Source organism: Lygodium microphyllum, chromosome 17 (assembly GCF_053477565.2).
Source record: "Lygodium microphyllum isolate KBCC chromosome 17, Lygodium_microphyllum_v1.1.10, whole genome shotgun sequence".
NCBI classification, from domain to species: Eukaryota; Viridiplantae; Streptophyta; class Polypodiopsida; order Schizaeales; family Lygodiaceae; genus Lygodium; species Lygodium microphyllum.
The window spans coordinates 134,852,462-134,864,840 of record NC_141151.1 but is presented as its reverse complement, the minus strand read 5'-3'; positions in this window follow the sequence as shown (position 1 = coordinate 134,864,840).

Genomic DNA, 12,379 nt, shown 5'->3' with positions numbered 1-12,379 from the left:
ATAACAGTTTTTCTTTTTTTTCTTCTTCTTCTTCTTCTTTTCACTTCAGAAGGGAAATAGTAGAAACACCATTTGTCAGAACCATCCTTTCCACCGCAGCTGATTGAAAATAGATGATAAGAGATCAAGGGCAAGAGGTGGGCCGAAGGGAACAGAGGGTTGCCTATACCTCTTTAAGAGTGGCTGAAGAACGGCTATCAAAAGTAGCATCAGAAGAATTACAGTGCCACGCCAATGGGGGAAAGGATGGGGTGACTGTGATTATCAAGATCCCCAAGGAGAGAAGTACTCCTTCAGCAGGGAGATAGCCATTAATCAAGAAGGGATCATCAAAGGCATCAACGCCTGCACTTGGACAGAGCCATTAGGATTGACAGCGAGTACCTTGTACGGACCCATCCACCATTGTTGAAGCTTGCCAGGAAACTTGCCAAATCTCAAATCATAGGCTAGAACCATATCATCTTCTTTGAACTCCTTGTGCTTGATGAAGCTGTCATGGTAAGCCTTACGTTGGGCTTGAGTGGTTTCCATGCACTGCAGGGCCATCCGCCGAATTTCATTTAAACATTCCAAGTGCAAGATGCATTGTTGGAGTGACTCATCATCTCCTAAGTGTTCTTTAACTGCCACTCCCAAAGAGGGCGATTCCAATTCAAAAGACAGCTTCTATGCCATACACCAATTGGAAAGGAGTTTGTCCGATAGCAGCCTTATGGGAGGTTCTGTACGCCCAAAGGGCCTCTGTAAGTTGATCGTCCCAATCACGACGATGTGTGGTAATCGTTCTTGTCAAGATCAAGCAGAGGATGTGGTTGGTGACTTCAACTTGGCCATTGGCTCTGGGGTAGTAAGGAGTGGACTTGCGATGGCAGATCTTATACAGCTCTGTCAGCTCTTCCATGATCTTATTAAGGAAATGAGTACCTTTGCCACTTACCAGCTCGAGGGGACTGCCAAAACGGGTGATAATATTCTCGTACATGAACAAGGCTACGTTGTTACCATCATCTTGCCTTAGAGCTTTAGCTTCACACCACTTTATGACATAATCCGTACATACCAGGATGTATCTGTTCTGCTTCCGTCATCTGGTGGGTGGATGAATGGGACCCACGAAATCAATTCTCCACTTCTCAAATGGATTTAGGGGAAGAATAGGTTGCAATGGCATGGCACTTGTTTTGGTGGGTTTCCTCATTCGTTGACAAGCATCGCATCTCTTACAGTAGTCATAGGCATCCTTGTGGAGGGTTGGCCACCAATATCCCACTAATAGAGCCTTCCTGGCTATTGTTTCTCTTGCGAAGTGTCCACCACATGATTCATCATGGCATACTTTCAATACCGTGCCGATTTCGTCTCCTGCAACACAATTGCGCAACACTTTATCTTTGTCTCTTGTATAGTGCATCGCCTAGCAAGGTGTAGGGGGCTGATTCCAGTAGAAGCTTCTTCTTCTCATGGCTTGAGATGCCAGTAGGATATTGTTGAGTTGCTAGGAGGTTGGCTATGTCTACATATTAGAGAGTAACTGTGTCGACTAGAAACAAGGAAGCATCAGGAAGGTCTGGATCATCTTGTTCCTCTTCTGCAGTTTGAGGGATCCGCAACAGATGATCGGCTAGGACATGGGAATGGCCGGGCTTAGTGACCACTTCAAAATTGAACTCTTGGAATAGGAGCAACCATCTCATCAGTCGTCCTTTGACATCTGCTTTGTTCATCAAGAAGGACAGGGCTTCATGATCCACGTAGAACTTGAAATGCATTCGCAGTAAATAGTGTCGAAAGTGCAAACACCATTGCTAAGCACTCAAGCTCTATCATTGTGTAGTTCCGCTCTCGGTCAGTTACTTTTCGGCTTGCATAATAGATTGGTTGATCTAATTTAGAAAGGCCCTTTTGACATAGGACAGTATCTAGCCCTTCAACTGATGCATCTATGTGCACATGAAACTCCTTTGTTCAGTCAGGAGGCTGCAAGATAGGTGCTTGGATGAGGCACTGTTTTAGGGTATTAAAGGCTTCTTCACAATCATCAGTCCAAATGAAATTCACATCTTTCCTTAGGAACTTGTGCAAAGGGGCCGCCTTGGTTGCAAAATGTGTAATAAATCTTCTGTAGTAGTCCACATGGCCAAGAAATCCTCTCAGTTGCTTGAGGTTTGTTGGTGCTATCAAGGCAAAAATCTTCTCAATCTTTGCCAGCTCTGTTGCAATCCCTTGTGCAAAGACAATATGGCCCAGAAGAACTCCTGATGAGACACCAAAGACACATTTGTCGGGGTTGAGAGAGATTCCATACTCTCGACATCTGTTAAAACATTACTCTTGGTGTCCCCAATGCTCATGGAGTAGGCTATAAACACAGAAGTCATCGAGATGATACACCTCAATAAAATCATGCAGATGATTCTGGAAGGCAACCATCATTACTCGTTGAAAGGTGGCAGGAGCATTATAGAGCCCAAACGGCATCACTCTATATACATCGGTTTCCCATTCTGTTGTGAAGGTTGTTTTGGATTGGTCCTCTTTTACGATTTGGACTTGCTTATATCCACTAAATCCATCCAAAAGGGAATAGAGCTCATGGCCTGCCATTGTGTCCCAACACTTGGTCTGTGAAAGGGATAGGGAAATGATCCTTCTTCGTCTTCGATTTTAGCTTTCAAAAGTCCACACATATTCGAAGTTTCCCATTCTTCTTGGGTACAACCACAATGGGTGAAACCCATTCACTGTTAGCCACGGGATAAATGAATTTTGCTTCAAGGAACTTCAATAATTTGGCCTTCACTGGAGCAAAATAATTGGGATTCATACGCCTCTGTCTTTGTCTCACCAGTTTGGCATCAGGCTCGAAATCAATGTGATGTTGGCATATTGTAGGGTCAATCCCCTTTAGGTTTTTGTATGACCAAGCAAACACGTCTAAGTTCTCCTTCAGTAGGTCTCCAGGACCACTAGTTCTTCTTCTGGAAGATTGAGACCCACTTTTAGGTGACGTTCAGTACTGTTAGTATCCAGGAACGTCACTTGCCTTTCACCTTCCACTTCACGGATGGACGTCCCATGGATTGCTTCTAGATAGAGGTCTGACTCCTTTAAGGGAGTAGTGTTATTGTCTGATGTTCCACTAGAACCAATGTCCTTCTTCTAAATAGATGACTCATTTATCTGTCGAGATTACTGGAAGGGTATCAGAGCTTTGTTTGTTTCTGTGTGAGTGGTGATTACTTCTGGACTTAGGGATTCATCTTCAAAGGATGCGTCTAGGAATGTCACATAGCACGGACCTTCTATAAGCCCTGGCTCTGATGGCTCTGTTGACAAGGGGCATCATCATCATCTTTTCTCCAGAATGAATGGTTAGGCGACAAGAGCCACTGATGAACTTAATTTTTATTCCTTTGATCCATTGCTTATGCACAGTCTGCATAGTTTGTGGTCCATTGGTCAACCCAAATGGAACCATGGTAATTCCATCCAACATCCCGAGATCTTCGGCCTCTAAGGTCTATATAGGGATATCAACAAGATCATCCGCTATCAGAGGAACTTCTTCATCTGCACTTTCATGACCTGCTTTGTTTTCTACCTCATCATTTTCATCCTCTTCCTCTAGAGGCTCTGTCTCTGCTTATGTAGAGGCTCTGTAGGAGAAGAACAGATCCTTCGCCTCTGTATCTGTTTCTACTTATGCCTCTATCTCTAGCTCTATCTCTGCTTCTGACTCTGCGACTGCCATGTAATAGGGAGAATAGTACTTCCATGCTTCTATTTTGATTTAGAGGTGATTTCAGAAGTCAAATTCAATTGAGGCAAGAGGTATTCTCCCATGGACAAAGACTTTGCTTCCTTTGGTAGTTGGCTTACAGTGCCCGCTGTTAGGGACTATGCCTCTATTTTCTTGGGAAAGTTCTATTTAACAGCCTCTTCATCTCTTGATGTACCATCCGTTACTTCATTGGAGGAGTCTGTTATGACTTCGATGGATGTGGATCCATTGCCTTTTTGCGATCCATACAATTTCAACACCACTTTATTAGGTCCTTTGCCTAGGGTTAGGGTGCCTTTGAACCAGTCTGTCCTGGCTCTTGCTTCAAAAAGCCAAGGCCTTTCCAAGAGCAGAGGGTATGAGGTCCCATAGTCATTATGTTTACTGATGAGCTTCTATCAATCAATGCATCTAAAATAAAGCATCCTTCTATCCATACACTAGTCTTTGGGGTTCCACGATCTAGAAAGGCGTTAGCCACATCCACTTCCTTCACAAGTTCTGAGGCTCTGTTGGACTTTATTGTTGTTGTGGGAGTAATCCTTAGGCCGCATCTTCTTTTTCAAGATGCTTTTGAATCTTTTTCGGCAACTGGGAGATAGCATCAGCAACTGTCGGAAGGTCAGGTTTGGTTTAAAGGTGTCTAGGTCTTTGACCAAGTCATAATCTTTGATAGGATCCACGGGCTTTTCCAATCAACTGGGAAATGGGGCCACACCCACTTTTATCTTTCCTTTTTCTTCCAGGAGCGGCAACATATGCGCTTCGTCTTCATGAGGAGAGACTTCTGCATCCTCTATTTCCTGGACTTCTAGTTCTGTCTCTTTAGCTCTTTGTGGCTCTGTGGTGCTTTGTACCTCCTTATTTTGGATTGCATTGTTCTATTTTTCCCGATGGAGGTTGAATCTCACCGTCTTTGCAGAAGGAATGTTCTCTTTTGGAACTATGGGCTCTTCTTTCTTTGCTCGCGTTATTGCGGCCACTTCCAATTCCACCGAATTGGAAGCAGGTCCTTGGGTCTTCTGTTGGGTATTAGAAGTAGATTTCACAGGGGCTGGACTTGGACAATCTTTTGCAGTATGGCCTTCTCCTTTGCATCGGCTGCATAAGGGCTTGTAATCCAAAGATCTTCTAGGGTTTGGACAATTCAGGGATATATGACCCTTTTCTCCACATTTGTAACATTCCACCTCTGATCTCTGACCACCACCAGACTGTCGTCCTCTGTAACTTTGAGAGGGAAACCTCCTCAGACCGAAATTAGGACCAAACTCCCTAGGTTTTGGTCCAATGTGCTACATTGTCATTTTGGATTCTAGCAAGTTGAATCTTGCATTTTTATCTTTCTATCTTCATTCCTGCATCTCTTTCAGAGAGCAGATATCCTTTGTATGGTTCTTCCTCAAACAGTAGGAACAGAAGGCTCTAGGAATGGTTGGTTTTCGAGTACATTTAGTGGCTAAATGTCCTACTTGATGCCACTTCCCGCAACATGTATTAGAATGCATCACATCTCTCCCACCTTCTGCAGGAGTGGATATATTGGCAGTATTCACCTTTAGTGTCTGTACCTGCTCTATAATCACATCCATAAGCTCTTTCTTGATACTTGCGATCTCTCATAGTTCATACATTGTTCTTAGGCATAGAACTGAGTTTCTCTCACTTCTCTCTCTCACATACTCTTGCTCTCTCAATAATACATCATAGCCTCACTAAAATAATCTAGAATGGCACTACATTCTCCTCTCTTGGTAGTGGATACACCTCCCAAAAGGTATGTCTGATGCGAAGAGGCACCAGAGACATCATAATGTCTTATGAGATCTGGCTTCTGTTACTATTCTTTTGTAACCTTCTGTGAATCTTCAACAGCTACTTCTTCACTTCAATTAGCTTGAATAGAGCTTCCATTCATCCTTTCCTAAAACAAAAACACTTCCCAAAACATCCATACATCTAACATAACACTCAACAGAAACGAACAAAACAGACCATAGAGCAACATGACAACAGAAGAACGAAAAGAGCCTTACAAAAGATCAACAGAGACCATAAAAACCATAAAAATCAAACCAAAACTAATTCAATATTTCATAAACCTTTCAACAAAACCTCAACCATCTCTCAAAACATTCATTCAACCATCTCAACTACCAAAATAGAAACAAAACTAAAGAAAATAGAAGAAAATCAGACCTTAAAGAACCAAACAGAAAAAAATTAAAGAACCTCACAGAACAACATATCCTCATCAAAAACCATCATTAACCCTTCAAACATACTCAAACCATTTCAAACACTTCAAAACATATTCAAATTCAAACAATCCATCACAAAAAGCAACCGTTCAGCAACAAAAACAACAAAAAATCAACCCAAAAAACATATAATTTCAACACTCAGCATATTCCGTTGATGAATACCGTGGGTATTGCTCTTTTGGTTAGTCTCTCACCCATGGGAATTCTCTTGAAGAGACTCCTTACATGGGTCACATAATCTCGAATATCCTCTTTCTCTCTCTACTTGACGTTCTTAGTCGCACTAGCAGGTTATCGGAGTACCCAAGTTCGGAAAGTCTCTCAATGAAGAGATTTTTCAAGCCATTGAAATTGGCACACTCTGCAGCATCCAAACTCATGTATCAAGTCCCAATCCTTGTCACCTAAGCACAATCCGAAAGCTTGGGAGCGTTGAGTAGGATCGGTGAGGCCATTGGTCTTGCAGACCTGCTCAAGCTGTTCCACAAAGTTGTACGAGTCATCATTTGCTTAGCTGCTTTGCCACCACATGAATTTTCGATTGGCTCTTAAAGCCTTGGTTAACCCCTAACCTCGCTAGTAGTGCTGTTGCTAATGCTGCAATGCTTTGCTCTACTACCGTGTTATCTAGCAACCACTTCGTGTCAGAAGCTCGCTCGGTGTGAGGTCCCCTTCTAGTGCTCTCTCGCTCTCCGACTGATTCCTGCCTGCTAGGGCTAGCACTCTATGGATCTCTCACATTTCCATGCTCTGGTGCAAGCTCCTAGTTTGCTAGCTATGGTTGTACATGGCTAGGCCTTGCAGAGCCCTGTGTGCTAGCTTTCTCTCCTCCTCGAGATCTACTATGATATCCTCTACAGGTACCGCGGTATTCTAGCTGGGTTTGAGCATCATATTTGTTAACTAATTGCTAGATAGCCTTAGGAAAGTCTTCTAGGTTAAGCTTCTCATTGCTTATGTGGCTTAAGCTGCCCTCTTCCATGTCTAGGACTTCCTGTTGCACCAAGTTGTCGATCAGGTTGATGAGGTCGCATAGATCCACTTCCCCGACAGTGTCAGTCCTTGCTGTGTCTGGCTCTTTGGTCACATTCCTCGCCTGGTCCTACTTTTGGGGACTCGATCACCCTTCTATGTCCTGGGATCTTCTCCTACTGGTGGGTTCCTTCAAGGTATTATGTCTGAGTGAATTCCTTGTTAATTGCAATGAGTCCTCAACGTACCCTCACTCCATGCATGTATGTGTGGGTGTATTATTTTTAGTGCACTGTGTGCAACCAGGCTTTTTGGTTTCCTTAAATGTGTTTCGGGTGCTGGAAATCAAAGTGAGTGAGAAAACAAAGTGTGCACAGCTCTAGCGCTCTTGTCTATGGGTCGGCTTGATAGGGTTGCGTGTTTGGTTTCTAGCTATCCTCACCAGCTTCTAAGGTTTTTTGCCGCGCTATTCTATTTAGCTCGTTCAAGGTCAAGTTGGGGTGGTCTTACAACCAACACATAGCACCAAACATGATTCCAGACTATTCAGCCATGATTTCTAGGTCTATAACTACCTGTGAGGCATTCGGTGGGTTCTTTCGGCACAGGTCATGCTTCTCATTGGTTGGCGTTTGTCAAATTTCTAGATTTTCTTTCTTAGGCTATATTCAATTTATCAGTGTTCAATTTTGAAAATCGGATGTCCGATTTACCAATGTTTCAAACAGGGTCGAGTCCGATTGTCACAATCGAGCAAGGTGTGTTTGATTCGGACGGCTTAAGTTAGTCTGATTAGGATATGTCCAATTCTCGAAATTGGATAGGGGTGCTTGGTCCAATTCAAATGCTTGTCCGATCGGACATGACACTATGTCCGTTTCTATGGTATGATTGTTGTGATGGACCACTGTCTGATCAAATGAGGTGGTGTGTCTAATTCCTTCTCATCCGATTCTCGGAATTGGATGGAGGTGGTCTGTCTGATTAGGAGTTTGTCTAATTTTCAAGATCAGACGGATATGTCCGATCGGACTGGATGGGCCTGTCTAAGTTTGATTTTGAGAATCGGACCATTCGAGTTCGATTCTGGGAATTAGACCTGCGGAAAGCATCCGATTCTGCAACAAAAAACGTACATCGATCACATTTTGCCAAAAATATCCACTCTAATGTTGCTATCACCTACAAAAACTTCCAAGAATCAGGCAGGGGTGTAGGCCAAGGGCATCCTATACATGAATCTCAGAGGAAGCTCCAATACGCTCCAATCGATCCAACGTAGACTCATGACTTGCAAGCTCTCACACACACACACACACACACACACACACACACACACACACACACACACACACACACACACACACACACACACACACACACAAAGCCAGGACTGCAAATGAGGTTTTCCCTGGTCACCCAAGACCTTAAACCCTTGCTAGACACCACCTTAGCCTTCCCGATCACTCCACTTGCAACTTCGACACATCTAAGCACTCATTTTTTCCCATTTTTTCCTTGTTAGTGCCCTATTCAGGCCTGTTTTACAGCAGCAAACCCTAAGCTTTCCACTCCGATTTCTCCCTCCTATCCTACTCTAAATGCAACAAAAATCAAAAGTAAAGTACTAAAATGATTTCTCCTACTCAACTAATCATTTTTTAAAAAAATTACTTGTAGCACGGATTAAAAACCCAAAACCTCCTATCTCTCTCAAGCTCCGGTTCGAGGATGAAACCCTTACTTTGATGCTTGATTTGAAGGTGCAGGCATTCAAGCTTGAATCCATTGGCCTCGACGCAGAACCAAAATGTAGGTGCGAGCTCAAGCTCAACCACCAAGACCCACGGACTACTTATTGTTCAAGCATTTCAAGCAAACGCTAATGGCTACCTCTCACATAGTTGACGTGCTATCCCTCTCTACGAGTGAGTGAGCTTACCTTGATGCCCGATTGAGTTGCTTCCTCTCTCAAGCACTCCGATAGCTCTAGGATTCGTGATGCAAGCTCAAGCATTCTGAAGCCTCTTCCTCCAAGCTCCATCCTCCATAGACATGCGCGAGATGAGAGAAGAGAAGAGAAGAAGAGGAGAGGAGGTGGAAGAGGGCTTCACCTCTAAGATCCCTCACACTCACACACTCACTCACTCACACACCCTCCCTCAAGCACTCACAAGCAAGCAAGAGAAGAGAAGAAGAGAAGAAGAAGAGTCCACTTTGCCACACACCAAAGAATGAGCTCTCATTCACTTTTTGAACTTTATATACAAAACCCTAAATCCCTTTTGGGCAGTCGTCCCTTTACCCCCCTTTTTTTACATGGCCGGTTGTGGCCTAGGCCCTTTTTCCCATTGTCCTCCTCTCTTCCTAGCTTAGTCCTACCTTCCATTTATGGTTACAAATTACACAAGAGGGAGCCTAGAGCTCTTTTACAGAGGTTTTGACTATGCCTTTATATTTAAAGGTGCGCCCTCTTGCTTTTGGCTTCTTGCGGCTTCTATGGTTGCATCTTGTACTTTGGTGGTTGTTCCCATGCTTTTAGATTTCTTCCAAGCCCACTCTCTTGTAGGGCACCTTTTCCTTTTTTCTGCCTTACGTTTTTCCTCTTGATGCCTCGTTTTCTGCTTCCTTCACTTTGCAGTTAACACTAGCTACCAAGAAGATTCCCCTATGTGCTCACGTGGCTAGGATAATGGCTCTCTCTCCATTTTGGCCTTTTTAAAAAGGGTGGTGGAAATACAGAAGCACTTGTTTTGGGAATGCCTTCACATAACCCCCCCTATGGAGAAGAATTAAAAGTTGGCTAATTTGAGAGACAACTTTGGAATGACCACTTCCTTTTTTGGAGATCAAGGGAATTTTGATGATGCTAGCTAGAAACTTTTTAGTTTGGTTAGCATCGATGCTCTCAAATTCATTTGGACCAAAAGGAATGAAGTACTCTTCAAAAGAGGAACCTCCAAGACACTGACAAGATTGGTAATGTTTTTAAGCAAGATTGTTTAGTAGTTCACTATGTTGTTAAGTCCAAGCACTGGGTCCTTAAGCTTTTTGCCAAGAAGTTGTCTATTATGGTCTAGGATCATGTTGCATCATATGATGTTGTAAATATCTATTTGCTATTGTAACACAAATACCCACTTTACAAAAACTAGCCCATGGATTTTTTCATCATATGACATAATTTCCATGAATTTGTACCTTCGTATTATCAAGTATAGTATTTACATGCAAGGAATATATATCCATCCAAGCTCCAAAAGTGAGCATTTAATGTTGTTTCATTATAGATATTTAGGTATTCATGTTTTATTAGATGTTTCACTTGTTTGTATCTATGCTTTACAAGCCTTTTCACTTATTGTTTACTAGTAGGCAAGTCATTTTTTAGTAATTTACATAGTGTATTTCTTAAGTTAGCTATTTTAATTGGTGTTGAATCAATGTTTGGTGGTAGCAAAAATTAACTAAACACTCTAACTCAAATTCAAAAGTATAAAGTTAGAGTGCGTGCATTTTTAAGATTCTAAAGCTCAAAGTAGTGTGCACTTCAAGTTACCTACAACTAAGGTTAAAAATTTATCATCTTGACTCTTGAGTGTCTTATGGGTCACATGGGATGTATCTAGCTTTGGTTACATCTTTGATCCCACCATCATACGTGGATAGATTCCCTTAGGGTCTTCTACCATGTGGCAATGTTTTTCTAAATTTTGGACCTTCGTATTGTCAAGTGTAGCATGTGAGATACGTAATTGTCCTATACCACTGTGTAAGTAGCAAAAATTGGGCATTTACTGTTTTTTCCATAGAAATTTGTAGTCGATGTATATTATATTACTTATTTTCACTCGATGCTTGATAATGCATTAAATTCTTTGATAGCTTTCAAGCTATATTAATACTTAGTTTGTTAGTGGATATACTTAATTTAAATCTAGTCGCTAGGTTTCAAATAGTCTTTTGTATGCCTAGAATACAACAAGAAACTTCAAAGTTGGTACATGCATTAAAGTATACCCAAGATTCCATGTGAGAATAGAGATGCATATTTTACTCCAATTGTCCTAAGGTTATGGCCTATGGAATCCCATAATGATGGAGAGAGAGAACCTAAGCCAAAGCTCACACTCTCAATATGGCCTCACTCACATATAACATACTCAAATACAAGATGCTTGTATACCTGAATCACCACATAGAGAGCAAGCCTCTTAGGCCTTGAAGCACCTCATTGTTAAAGATCTACACCTTGAACCCTTCATAGATCGAAATGCTAATCCACAAGTTAGAGTTGGGAGAGAAGGGAGGAGAATAGAAAAGAAAGGGTTAGCAATGGATTATTATGGATATCTCTAACTCTCGCATTGACTTACATTATATAGAATTCCCACATAAGAGGAACCAAGGAGAACCAAGCTTGTATGATGATGCCAAAGAAATGATTTGCAAAGTAAAGTTAATGCCTTTTATTGTGAGGTAGCTTTCTCTTACTTTTATAAGTGCTTCACACATAGTTATTGCTTGTACTAAGTGATTTACAAGCTAGTGGGGGACTAGTGTTAATAGCTTATAAGACCACTAAAGTTCAATGGACAATCCCATGAAGTAGCTTACAATTTGATGCTAAAGAAATACATTTTTTCTTTACTATAATACCAATGTTGAATGATATACACGCTATAAAAATTTCAATAATGCGAAAACAAATTTAAGAGAAATATTATTTGAAGATGATACTAGGGTAAGGGAGGTCTAGAAAGATGGTTTTTTAACATGTGCTTTCTTTCTAAGATAGAGAATGACCATCATAGGGCATTGCCTATTGTGTCATTTAGTATTACTAACATGCTTTTACCAAATGGTCATATGATGAATGAAATTTTAACTAGAACTAGATGGTGGGTCTACCTATAAAATACCCATTCAAAGTGGCCTTATTGAACAATTAAGCCGCATTTTAAGGTATGAACCCCTTATTATGATGATAATGCTTTTGAGCTCAGTAATGGTTGTACAATTCTTACTTTGGTTACTGAAGAATATGGAGTTGGTTCAAATGGATGTAAATACCACTTTCTTGCATGGGGACTTACATGAGAATATTTTCATGTAGTACCATGAGGGGTTTTTTGTGGAAGGCAAAGAGCAATTGATGTGTAAGCTGTATAAGAACTCATATAGTTTGAGATAGGCTTTGAGGGAGTGGCATCATAAGTTTGATACCTTTATGTGTTCTTAGACTACACTAGAAGTGAAACTGATTATTACCTATACATGAGAAAGGCAAGGGATGGTAGCCTTATGATCTTGATTCTTTATGTGGATGGCATGCTAATTGTTGGGAAGTTTGTTATGG